Source organism: Mauremys reevesii, linkage group 2 (assembly GCF_016161935.1).
Source record: "Mauremys reevesii isolate NIE-2019 linkage group 2, ASM1616193v1, whole genome shotgun sequence".
Taxonomy (NCBI): domain Eukaryota; kingdom Metazoa; phylum Chordata; order Testudines; family Geoemydidae; genus Mauremys; species Mauremys reevesii.
The window spans coordinates 144,945,595-144,957,803 of record NC_052624.1 but is presented as its reverse complement, the minus strand read 5'-3'; the positions used below and the strand labels follow the sequence as shown (position 1 = coordinate 144,957,803).

Sequence of the window (12,209 nt, the reverse complement as noted above, 5' to 3'; positions counted from 1 at the left end):
CTCCACTTGCTGCTTGCAGTCTTGGGGATCTCCTAATGTAAAGTATCCTCCAGCAACCTGCCTGTGCTTGTGTTAGAGACTGCTGCAAAGCCTCTTTCCTCTCTGCTGCTCTTAGTAGTAGATCTCCAAGCACTTGGTCAAGGCTTGTCCTGGCCTGTTTCACAGGGAGTGAAATGAAGGTGCAGAAAGTGGGAGTGGTTTGCCTGAGGCTGCAGAATCCTATGCTGTGCTCTGGCCCAACCTGCTACTCCTAGAAAAGAGAAAGGGCGCAAAGCTTAGCTTTGCCCTTGGGGGGCAGGTGCTGGGATCTCACCAGGGGAAGAGGTGAGAAGCAGAACAGCTTGGTGCAGGGGCAGAGGAACTAGTGTGGAAAGAGGAAGCTGCTGGAGGGCTTTGTACAAGAGGGTGGGGTCCTTAACACTTCCTCTGAACTCCTGCCTGGGGCTAGGGTGGAAACTCACTGAACCAGTTCCAGAATAGCGCATTGTCCCCTAGGATGGGCCTCTGCAGTGTGGGTGCCCAAGTGGAGCTGCCCAATCGCTTCTAGTGCTGTTGCTGCCTGGAACTTCTCTGAATCCCGCCTGATGGGCACCCATGTTGCATGGTTGCTCTGGGAACACTGGCCCTCCTGGTGCTGTGACCTAGCAAACCCACTGCACCCAGCTAGCCAACCTCCCCAAACCATCCCCACTCTAGGACAGATGCTGGACTTGGCATCCCAGCTTCTTCACTGGCCCAGCCATCCCTCCCCAGGAAGGGTGGGGGTGGACAACCCAAAGGAAAGAAGTTACAAGGCCATGCTTGTCTCCACCCCGACCCCCAAGTTTAGACCAGGGTGGGGGCCTGTTGGCACAAGGACCTCTGAGCTGCAGTTCCATGGGGGAGAGGGGTGTTCTTCCCATAGTGGCTCTCCAACCACTTTAGGGGTCACAGGTAACCGCAACAGGTCATGCTGGGAGCCTGATGCATGGCTTGGGTATGTGCTGGGTCCAGTAGACTAGGAGTGGGGGAAAGGGTGCACATGCCACCTCTGCTCGGGAGGGCAGCTCTGGCCAGACCAGCCTCCCGTTAGCATGAGGTGATCCAGGGCTTCACCTGCACCTGGGCGCATGAGCAATAGTGCTCACTTGCATGCCTGTCCCTGTGCAGTTTAAGACCCACCTGTGCTGCTTAGCCCTTTATTTGCCTGGCCCGGGCTGGCCTGGCACACAGAGCCCTCGTGTTCATCCTGATCCCCAGTGTCTCCTGCTTTGCAGGCTGCAGTCAGTAATTAGAGCATTACATTAATTCATATACACCCCATGTCATGGCGGCAGCATAAATTAGCAGGAAACGTAAGTGTGGAAGATAACGGAGGCAGTGATTCTGAGTGAGCCCCCGGGTGCTTTCCTAGGCCTGTATCAGTGGGCTGAGGGGCATGTGCTCCCCCTGTTCTGTTGAGCAGTTCAGTGGGTTAATAACGTGTCTGGATAAATCCTGCAGGTGTGGCTCTCCTGGCTGCGATGGGTCAGGAGGAAGGTGTGTGCCTCCATCACAGAAGCTATTCCCTTGTTCACAGATGCCACCTGCAGAGGGTGCTCTGTGCTGCCCTGCCATGGATGTGGCATCCCCACAGAAACCCAGTCTGTCGCTTCCATGTCCCTCCAGCTCGCTGCGCTGCAGCGCTAGCTCCAGCCTCGTCCTATGGATCCCATCCGCCAAGCAGGCCGAATTCCCTGCAGCAGGCACTGTTCTGACTCCTGCTGCTGAGGAGCTCTCCACCTGCCCCAGCAGGGCCGGCTGGGGCCACAGCCTGGTGGATCTCAGACCCTTGTACCTCATCCTCAGTGAATTGGGTGGCCCCCTCCCCATGGTCTAGTGTAGTATTTTCAGGCACCCCAGGCTGCTGTGTGGAAACTAAAAGGCACAATCCAAGCAACGCCTTCCCCTCCAGCAGGCGTGTAGACCACAGCCAGGGGCCGAGGCTGCTGTACAGCAAACCCTGGCAGCTAGTAGCAGAGGGCTGCGTAGGGACCTCTCCCAGGCTGGATCCTGCTGCCGTGGGGCAGGCCCTTTGGCAGGAGGGATTCCCATACAGAGATGTCCCAGCCCGTGCTTGGATACAGCCTGGAAAGCTATGCAGGGGGTGGGGGAAGGAGCTGGTTCCTGCCCTGGGTTGTGATGAGCTCTGTAGAATAGGAGGAATGAGGGGTGGAAATGCTGGTGCCTCCCATCCAAGGTCAGCCCCCTCAGGAGATGGGTTGGTGCCACCCTGACCCCAGTGCCTGTCTGCCATCACTCATCTGGCTTTGCAAAGAGGCATGAGACGTCTTCCTGGATTACAGATGGGGAAACTGAGGAAGTAGAAAAGCCAGGGCTAGAATCCAGCAGTGGTGGCTGCTAGTCTTGTGCTTTAACCAATAGACCCTCCTGCTCCAATCTCTGGGGATCTACCTGTGTCACAAGAGAGTGGTTTGAACTGCTACCCCAGGGCTGGTAGCAGGGACGGAATGGGGAGAGGTGGGTGATTCCTCAGCCTGCAGCAGCTCTGGGCTTTCCCACACACTGGCTGCTGGGATCTAGCATGGTACTGTGCAGAGGTGAAGCACGGGACCCAGCCTAGAACTGGGGGCAGGTAGCAGCCCTGATTTGTGCTGGCTCTAGGAAGGAACCCATGGCCCCTCCACCTGCTGCTTGGCTATGGGCACCTCCCACCAAGCTCCAGCCCAATGTCAGTGCAAGGTCACTGGCAGCTGTCGCAGTCAGATGTCACCAACTCATTTAGATCAACTCGCCTCTCGCCTGCTCCTGGCGCTGCTCTGCCAGACTACAGCACTGCAATCCCCAGTGCGCCAGATGCACGTGCGTGAAGGCGCTGGGCCCCCAGACTGATTTACCCACAGCATCTGCCCTGCCCCAGTGCTAGGAGACAGGGGCCTCCAGAGATTTATGTAAAAGGCAAGAGACTGGGTACTGCAGGCTGGGGGTGGCTGACAGTCCCCTGGGAGCTCACTGGACTTGGGGGCCATGTGGGGATGCTGCTTTTCAAGCAGAGCCGTGCAGTACCCCATCCCTGCCGTGCAGGAGGCAGCCCTGCACCCATGAAGGGTGTTCCAGAGAATTAGTTCCTGGCCGAACTGTGCCACTGGTTCACTGCATAGTGTGTCTCTGTGCCTTGGTTTCCCCATCTATGCAACAGGAGTGGTATTTATTTCCAGCGGGGGGGGGGATTCTCTGAGCCCCCCACACGGCAGACGTGCCCTCCATCCTCACCCTGGTTTTCAGAGGGCAGCTCGGATCCCTCTGGCTCAGTTGCAGGCTGGATCCCGGGTGTCTGCATGGTGGTTGGAAGAAGATGGAGCCCTGGTGGGATCGGCTGTGTCTGGCCCTGGAGCTAAAGCCCCATCTTCTGCCCTGTGAATCATCCCCAGTGTGAGAGCCTGCAGCCAGGTGGGAGAGTCCAGGGGACCAATCACTGGGTCTGAGCCCTTCCCCTGGGAGTGAATCAGTTGGGGGAGGGGCCGTGAGACCACAGCAGGGAGCATGCTGCGGGGGGGGGGGGGGGTTTCCCCATGCATGTGAGGGGACGGGGAGAGGGCTGTGGGCCTAGCAGGCACAGCCGCACCCTGGCCTGGCCCGGCCTGCTGAGTTCTCATGTGCTTGTTTCCCATGGGGACAGGACGTCCCCAGGCTGCACTGCCAGGGGCCATGACTCATTGGGTGTTCCAGGTGACCTTTGGATGCAAATGGAAAGGGCCTAGGGCCCCCCCCCCCCGAGTGGGAGCAGTCCCCATAAAGAGAACGGATTAGCGTCACCCCCTGATCACACCCCTCAGCTACCTGAGAGACACACACGGAGGACACAGTCTCACATAGGATACACACACATGGGAGGCACACAGATGGGATACATGTGTGCACACACGCAGGTCATAGAGATGGGTAACCCATGTGTATGTAGAGGATACACACATACAGATGGGATGTGTGTGTGTGCACATGGGATACGTGTGCACACACGAGATAGGCACACAAAACACACTGGACACACACACGGGATATGCACACGCACACTGATGGGATACACACGTGCACACATGCATGCATTCACACACGCAGGATGTGTGTACACAACACCCCTGCCTGAGCTCAGAACATTCCCCAGAGCACCCCATTCCCAGCCCCCATCCCAAATGGGCACGTGGAGCAGCCTGAGATTAGGCTCCAAGATTAGGCTGCCCTGCCCTGTTCCCCTGAGCTCTGCGGTTGGCTCCAGGGATGGGAAAGCCCTGCCCAGTGCTAGGAACATGCCCATCCACGATCCTCCCGGGTGCAAGCAACACTGCACTACTACTGCGTAACTCCCCCCGGGATCCAGTTGGCAGAGCTGGGCAGGATCATGGGTTCTGCTATCTGTTGGCACCATTGAGGTCAACAGGTTTTGGGGCCAAAATCTATTGACTTTGGCTTTGGGTGAGGTCAAATGGAGCCACTTCAGCACCGGGAAGGGCAAAAATAATTTCTGAAGCCAGCGCACGGGTTGGGAGAATTTCCCAGATGCTTCCATGATTTAAGGGGTGCTGGCCACACACCAGGGCTCTCTGGCCTGCACGTTCGCCTTTCGATATTAGCGGGAGAGAGGATTTGCCTGCACTTCCTGTCCTAGCCCTTGCCAGAAGCTGGGGTGTGGCATTGCTACGCGCTGGTAGACAACGGCAGTGCTCCACCCCAGAGATGGCTGCATTTCATGCTGCAATATGAAATGGCTCAGGGTCTGGTGGGATTCAAATGGCTAATAAATATAAATTGTTAATAAGAGCGCCACCTCATACGTGTGATTTAATTAGCAAGTGGTGTCATTATCCACACTGGAACAGAGGGCCGAAGGGAATGGAGGCAATTGGTGGGGTTGTGCCGGGTGCTGCCCAGATCCCAACTGAAATCAGGGCCCCGCTGTGCCAGGCGCTGCACAGACACAATTCCTGTTCCAAAGAGCTCAAAGAAGACATGACAGTCAAAGGGTGGGAGGGGAAACAGAGGCAGAGAGGAAGTGACTTACTGAAGCTCACACATCAGCCTAGCAGCAGATCTGGGGAGAGAACCCAGCTCTCCTGCCTCCTGTGCAGCGCTCTCCCCACTAGACCCCTCTGGCCCTGGGCAAGCTGAATGCAGATGTTCCTATTGTCTCACACGCCCCCGAGGATACACCATTTGGGAGAGTGGACAGCACCGGTTGCCCCTCCACACACACCGGAGATGGGCCAGGCGAGAGCAACAATTGAAAGACAGAAAAAAACACAAGATGCGCTTTAAAAACAAAAATATTCCATGTTTTTAGAGCCAATCTCCTGATATTTTGGGGTCTGACTCATGTTTTTTGCTCTGTTGAGGTTGGCAACAGCAGGACCTGCTCACGGGAGCCTGTGGTGCAGCGTTCGGCCCCCACTGGGGCTCTCCGAGGGCTTCATGCCCAGATCTATGGCAGTGCTGGAGCCCAGGTGGGAGGGGACGCTGGCTGGTAGCACCACTGTCAGGGCATTGCCTGACAGGCGGGACGCAGTCTCCGAGCCAGCCGGAGATGGTGAAAGCAGCACCTGCGAGAGCTGAGCATCAGCGAGGAACTTAGGAAACCAAAACCCACAGACTGTACACAGACTGAGGCATGGGGTGGGGGAAGGGACTGCCCTAAGGTCACACCATGAGAACAGAACCCAGGAGGCCTGGCTCACGGGCCTGTGGCCTATTCTCGCATGCTGGCAGCTTTCGGTCACGGCATGAAATCCTGGAAGAAGCAGCCCTTGCCTGACACTTGGCTGGAAAACTTTGCCCACAGAGCTTGGCAGCAGTGCGGGGTCCCAGTTGGCCCTGAGCCGTGGGCACCATGGGGTGGTGGCAGCGATCAGCCCAGCCTTGCAGCCCCCAACCCATGGGATGCCATGGGAAAGCCAGGCTGCTGCTCCCACAGAAATGCCAGCTATGGAAGGTGAAGGGCTTGGGAGATGGGGGCCAGCAGGGCCCAGTTGAGCACAGGGGCCTCCCCCCACGCCTGGCACAGAGCATGGGCAGGACCCTGACATCTGGTGTGGGCTCCGTTATATAAGCTGCCCCTTGGGCAGTGGGCGCAGGGCCTGGTCCTGGGAAGGGAGCTCAGTGCTTTCACTACTCACGGGGGCCATGCCAGGGCAGGTTGGGGGGGGCATTGGACTCTTCACCCGGGAACCAGAGACCCCAGCGGAAGCTCATTCAGAGCCCTGGCTGGCAGCACCGTGGATGCCACAGGGGCTGAATACAAATGGGCTGTCCCTGCAGGCTGGGCACACGATCACCAGGAGGCAGCAGCTTTCACAGGATCACCAACGCAGGGACCACAGGCAGCAGGGGTCTGCTCAGGGAGGGGCATGGGGGTTACAGCGGCGGGACTGGGCGTCAGGCCTCCTCTGATATCAACACAGAGCAGCGTGGCCTTTAAAACCAACCCTACCAAAACGCACACGCACACCCCTGCTTCCCACGCACTATCCTCTGTGAGAGAACAACCCACACGTGATAGGTGCTTCATGCATGACTGCAAGGAGCCCAGATACCATGGTGATGGGGTGGGATAAGAACTTCTTATAAGAATGCCTACCTAGCACGTTTCATCCGTAGATCTAGAGCGCTTTACCAAGGAGCTGAGCATCATTCCCCTGCAGCATCAGGACTGGTAGCACTGCCTGGAGTTAGCATTCCCTGGCATGTCCTAGGATAAGACCCTGCTTGTCACTTGACCATAATTGAACTGGTTTGGGCTGGTCCCAGCCTCCAGCTGCATTTTTTTGGAAAAGCGTCAGCTAAAAAGGCTCAGCTGTTTCCAAGCAGGAGATCAGGGGTCTTGGCTGGCCCACGCTAGGGCCACAGCAGCGACCTGAGGGCTTGAGTTAAACCCTCCCCCAGCTGCTGCAGGGGAGGCGGGAAGGGGGCAAACAGTGGATGAGGCTGGGTTGGGACAGCTCTGTGCTCTGGGTGATGGTGGGGGGAGCAGGAAACAGCTGAGACAACTAAAACAACCTGCAGCTGCATTGTCAAGGACCACAGGGCAACCAAGTACCAGGGCTAGGCATGGCCGACAGGATCAGAGCAGGAGGTGGTTGGGGAATCTAGCTCCATACACCCCATCTAGGTTTTCTTTCTTTTTTTCTTTCTTTCTCATGCTCAACATTAAGGGACCAAGGACTCTAGGATCTTTCCCCTGCACTCTAATAATCATCCTTCACTCTCTTTAGCTCCTTCCAGCTCGGGATCCCAAAGTACTTGTCAAACATCAGCAAACACTGCCCTTTGCCATCTCCTGCTCCTGTCTTCCCGCGGCTGTCAGGATTAGCCACACTGGACAGCTGGGTAAACTGAGGCAGCACCAGGGCATGACTTGCCCTGAGGTCACATGCTGGGTCTTCTGATTGCCAGCACTACAGGTTTGGCAATCAGCACTGACTACGCCCTGCGATAAGAATCCCAAAGGCAGAGTGTCACGGAGGGTGGGGGAGACAAGGCCCTGCCCCCCCCCCCCCGGCTTCCTGCGATTCACCGTGACTCTCAGCCAGCCAGTAAAGCAGGTTTATTTAGATGACAGGAACACAGTCCAAGACAGGCCTTGCAGGCACAGACAACAGGACCCGCTCAGTTAGGTCCCTCTTAGGGTGGGCAGGGAGGCCAGAGCCCTGTTGGGAGGCCAGAGCCCATCTAGGCTCCCCTCCATTTTCCCAGCCAGCTCCAAACTGAAACTCCCTCCAGCCTCTCACTCAGCCTCCCCCGGCTCCTCCACCACCCTTTGTCCAGTTCCCGGGCAGAGGTGTTACCTGGCCCCAACCCCCTTCCTGGGTTCTCATGTTACGTGCTCAGGTATCTTCCCTCAAGGAAAGCCTCCCATCCCCCAACGCAGATAGTCCCAGCAACACTCCCCTGCAACCTTCCCAGGTCAATACTCCCGGCTCAGTCTCCAAAGAACACATTAAGAACAGTCCCACTTCATCACACAGAGCTTTGGGTGGAGGTAGGTTCGGGCTGGGGCCGTTCGGAAGCTTGTCTCTAGCAGTGAGCAGGGAAAGGCCCTGTCTGATCCCCGGCTCTGTGCCCGTACCCTGGATGATGCTCCGATGAGGGACAGATCCTGTCCCAACCGACGCGGCTGCCCATGGCCCCAGCCGGCTGACCGCTGGGTGTTTAACAGGCATTCCTGGGCTCTTTCTACCACCCAGAATCATGCCAGCCCATTTTGGAGGGGGTTGCCCAGAACCATGCAGCTGATAACGCCGGCATGCGGCTCAGCCTGGGTCAGGACGGAGAACTCCAGAGTGTCTGAGAAAAACAGCCCCCCCCCGGCTGCCATCTGCCCCCTGCCTCACCCCCACCGATCTGGGCTTGGTGTGTAAGGTGGCGGGGGAGAGGGGGCCTGGAACCCCTGCTTCCCCCTGCAGCCTGTCCCTGGGGGAGAGAAAAGGCAGCAGGCGGCTGTGCTGACGCCATCCTTATCAGGGCAGAGCAGCAAGGAATAGGCCCCCACTGTCCGCACAGGGCCTCTCTAGTCCCTTATCAGTCAGGCCAGGCGAGGGCTGGCCAGCAGCTGGGGCGGGCTGGCAGGTCTTGCTCCCCGAGCCAGGGCTCCCTGCCAGGGAGGACAGAGCCCGAGGCAGGCTGTGCTCTCGTCGCCAGGGCCAGCCTTAGGGAAAATGGCACCCTGGGCGAACTTGCCTTTTGGTGCCCCAGGCCCCCAGAGGTGTGGCACCCTCCATTCCCCCCAGCCCCTTCACTGTGCCCCCTTCATCCCTACCTGCTCCCACTCCCCTAATCCCTACACCCCTTCACTCCCAACCTCTGCCCCCCTCCTGCACCATAATCCCTACACTGTGCCACTTCACCCCTAATCCCTGCACCTCCCTCCTGAGCCCCTAACCCCTGCCCTGTGCCCCCTCATCCCAACCCCTGCCCCCTCCTGAGCCCCAACCCCTGCCCTGTGTTGCGCCACGCAGCCCTAGGGGGCTGTGAGGGGAGAGGAAGAAGCCACCTCAGGGCTTCCTGCATCCAGGTCACTTTCCCTGCGGGCTGTTTGAGGGGAGGGCAGGAGAGCAGCAGCCTCTGCACGGGCCAGGTGGGGAAGTGACCTGGATCCAGGAAGCCCTGGGGTGTGTGAAGGAGGAGGGTGTGACAGTGTGTGTGTCTGAGTGAGTGTAGGCGCACTCAGGGGCAGGAGCCTGAGCTAGGCTTGTGCAGACAGAAGCAGCCGCCAGCAGCTCCGGCCCCAGAGAGGAGCAGCACTGACGGACTCCCCCTGTCCTGTCACCCCAGCTCAGTGGGAATTGGGGACACCACACAGCGCCATCAGCATCCCCGCGGAGCAGACAGGAGGAGGCTCCCAGTCTGGGGTGGCCAGGGGCGACTCCAGGGATGAACGGGGGGAGGGGGGACAGGAACAGCAGCAGCTGAGCACGTGGAGCAGGGTGGGGGGATACCCGGGAGCCGGGGGGGGCACCCCAGCTCCTGTTTGCCCATCTACCCCCTGCAGCTCGGGTCTCTCCCCCTCCCTGATGGCTCTGGGCAGCAGGTCAGGTGGGAATCCAAGCCCCCCTTGGGCGGGAGCCACACCCATCCCAGAGGGCGGCCCTGCTACGTCTCCCCGCACTCACCCCACCGCCCCAGGTTTTCCTGAGCCTCCCTGGCAGAGCGCTGAGCCCCTGGGCACCTGTCCAGGCTCTGGCAGCCCCTCCAGTCCCAGATCTGCCCTGGGACTGACACCTGTGAGAGGGCTGCACCCCTCCTTACTCATGGCAGGCCCTGGGGGTTCTGGTCTACAAGGGTGGGGGGGCAAGGAGCCCCCTATAAATCCAGCAGGCTGATAGGGCACTTCATGTCCCGCCCACCGGGAGCTTTCTTTCCTTCTGCAGTAGCCGGGGGTGCGGTCCTGGCCGCCCCCACTCAAAGCGGGTGCTCCATGGTGGTACCAGGGTATTTCCGGGGTTGAGGGTCCTCGGCTCACGCTCACCCCCTTGCTGCCTTAGCTGCTTCCCCGCCATTCCCGACTGGGGGGAGGGTGAGTCACCCTGCAGCCTGCTTAGAGAGAGGGGCCCCAGGGAGTTCCCACGCAGTGTCTGGGCAGCCAGGAGGGCACAGCTGCTGGCTGGCACCTGGAGTAGGTGAAGGCCAGAGGTGAAAGTAAGCTGGTCCAGTCCGGTACAGGATACTGGCATGAACCGGTACGCCATGCCAGACTGGACCGGCTTCCCGGTGGTGATTTAAAGGGTCCTGGAGCTCCGGCCCCTGTGGGAAGCCCCAGGCCCTTTAAAGCACCACCCGAGCCCTGCTGCCAGAGCTCCGGCAGCAATTTAAAGGGCCTGGGGCTCCCCACAGTGGCAGGAGCACTGGGCCCTTTAAATCATTGCTGGAGCCCTGTTGCTGCTACCTCAGCCCTAGCCTGAGTCCTGCTGCCCCAGGGTAGCAGTGGCAGGGCTCCCACGGTGATTTAAAGGGCCCGGACCTCTGCGGCGGCCAGAATCCCTGGCCCTTTAATTCACCCCTGAGCCCTGAGGCTCCCAGCTGCCTCTGGGGTGATTGAAAGGCCCCACCTCTTCTGGCTGAGGCCATGCCCCACTCAGGACTCTGGCATACTGGTAAATCCTTTAAGTTACTTTCACCCCGGTGAAGGCTGCTCTCCGTGAGGCCCTGCTGAGCAGGCACAGACCACCTGTGTGGTCACATGGCTACTATACAGGGTGGACTAGTGGCTATAGTGGGGGATTGAAGTCAGGACTCCTGGGCTCTGTTCCTGGGGAAGCTCACAGCGCCATGATAGAATCACTGCGCCACTGCTCCTGGGGAAGCTCACAGCGCTGCACTGAACTGCAGTCTTCTCAAACAGAAGGTCCTGCAGCCAAGGCCCAGCCACCCCACTCCTTTGCCTACCATTCCCCCTACTGGTGACTCATCTGGTAGGGAGACAGGGCCCTGACACATAGTCAGCATCCTGCATCTTTGCTGGCTGGCTCTGTGCCCCCTGGTTAAGGGAACCTCTGGCATTCAAGAACAGGCCGGCATGATGGGGAGAGACAGACAGCCTGACCTGCGGGGGCTGGAGCCTAGCTGATCTCATCTGTGTCGCAACAAACACGGGGTTGTGGAGTTACTCTGCCGTGGGAACTCTGCCAGAACTGAGGGGTGTGGGGCTGGTGTACCCCTCTTGGGAAATGCCTGGGCACTCGGGGGCTCTGTGCCATCCCTAGAGGGGACCCCGATGCAAGAGTCATTCCAAGGGGGGTGGATTGGGGGCAGGAGCTGGTGGCTGGGCTGGGCTGTCCTGCACAACAGGGAGGGCAGCATGGGGAATCCCCTCCCCCCTATGGTACCAGCTACCTTCCCTCAGTCCTTGCGCTGGCCCTAGTGTCAGCACAGCAGACGATTCATTGGCTAGTATTGGCAGGGCACTGTTCTGAGGAAGCTCACAGCTCTGGGAATCACACTGCACACCCTGAGCCAGGGCATGTGTGAAGGTGGCTGGATTAGCAGAGCGGTCCAGAGTGACTGAAGGGGGACAGAGGGGAGGGGGCAGACTGGCTTCACAGCTCCCACCACCCTGAGCACCTGCTAATCAGGCCAGGGGCCTGGGCAGCAAAGGGTGGGGTGTAGGACCCCAGCTTTCCCACCGGCTGCTGAGTGAGGTGTGGGGGCAGACGCCTCGAGCCCTGGGTTGGACTTGGACTCTGCAGCTGGGAGGTGGCTGAGCGGCCCTACAGCGGGACATGGGGATTGGGGTCAGGGCAGCCTTGCCTGGGGCCCCTTTCCCAGTGCCCTGCAGGGTCACTTCAGTGTGACCACGTCGACCCCAGTGCAGTCACTCCTCATAGACCTTGGCGGGAGTAAAGGCCGCGTCTGGCCTGGGGCACAGGCGGGAGGGATGGTGAAAGGGCAAAACCAACAGAAAGGGGGAGATGGAGCTGTGGGGCAGAGAAAGCAAATGCAGAATCTCCTCCTCCCTCCCCTTCCAGCTCCGCATGGCACAGTTCGCACAGCGGAAAGGAACCTGGGAGCTGAACGCAGCAGGTGAATCCACCACCAGGGGGCGCCCGGGCACCAAAAAACTGGGGACTCGAAGCCCATTGGTAACTCAGCCTTTGAAGGCAGGAGCACATCTATGCCCAGACCTCTGCCCCGCAATCTATCCAGCCCCCCCTGCAATCTGTCTATTCCCACACTATCTATCTATC

General features: G+C 59.3%; 1 long non-coding RNA gene across 1 annotated transcript; it reads right to left on the bottom strand.

Annotated features, from left to right (window-relative positions):
- Window positions 1-2,006: 2,006 nt before the first annotated feature.
- On the bottom strand, window positions 2,007-6,688 carry LOC120396522. Its single transcript, XR_005593203.1, has 3 exons — window positions 6,608-6,688; window positions 3,253-3,393; window positions 2,007-2,333 (listed from the first exon to the last, which is right to left on the bottom strand). It is a non-coding gene; the product is annotated as an uncharacterized LOC120396522 (long non-coding RNA).
- Between the last annotated feature and the right edge of the window lie 5,521 nt (window positions 6,689-12,209).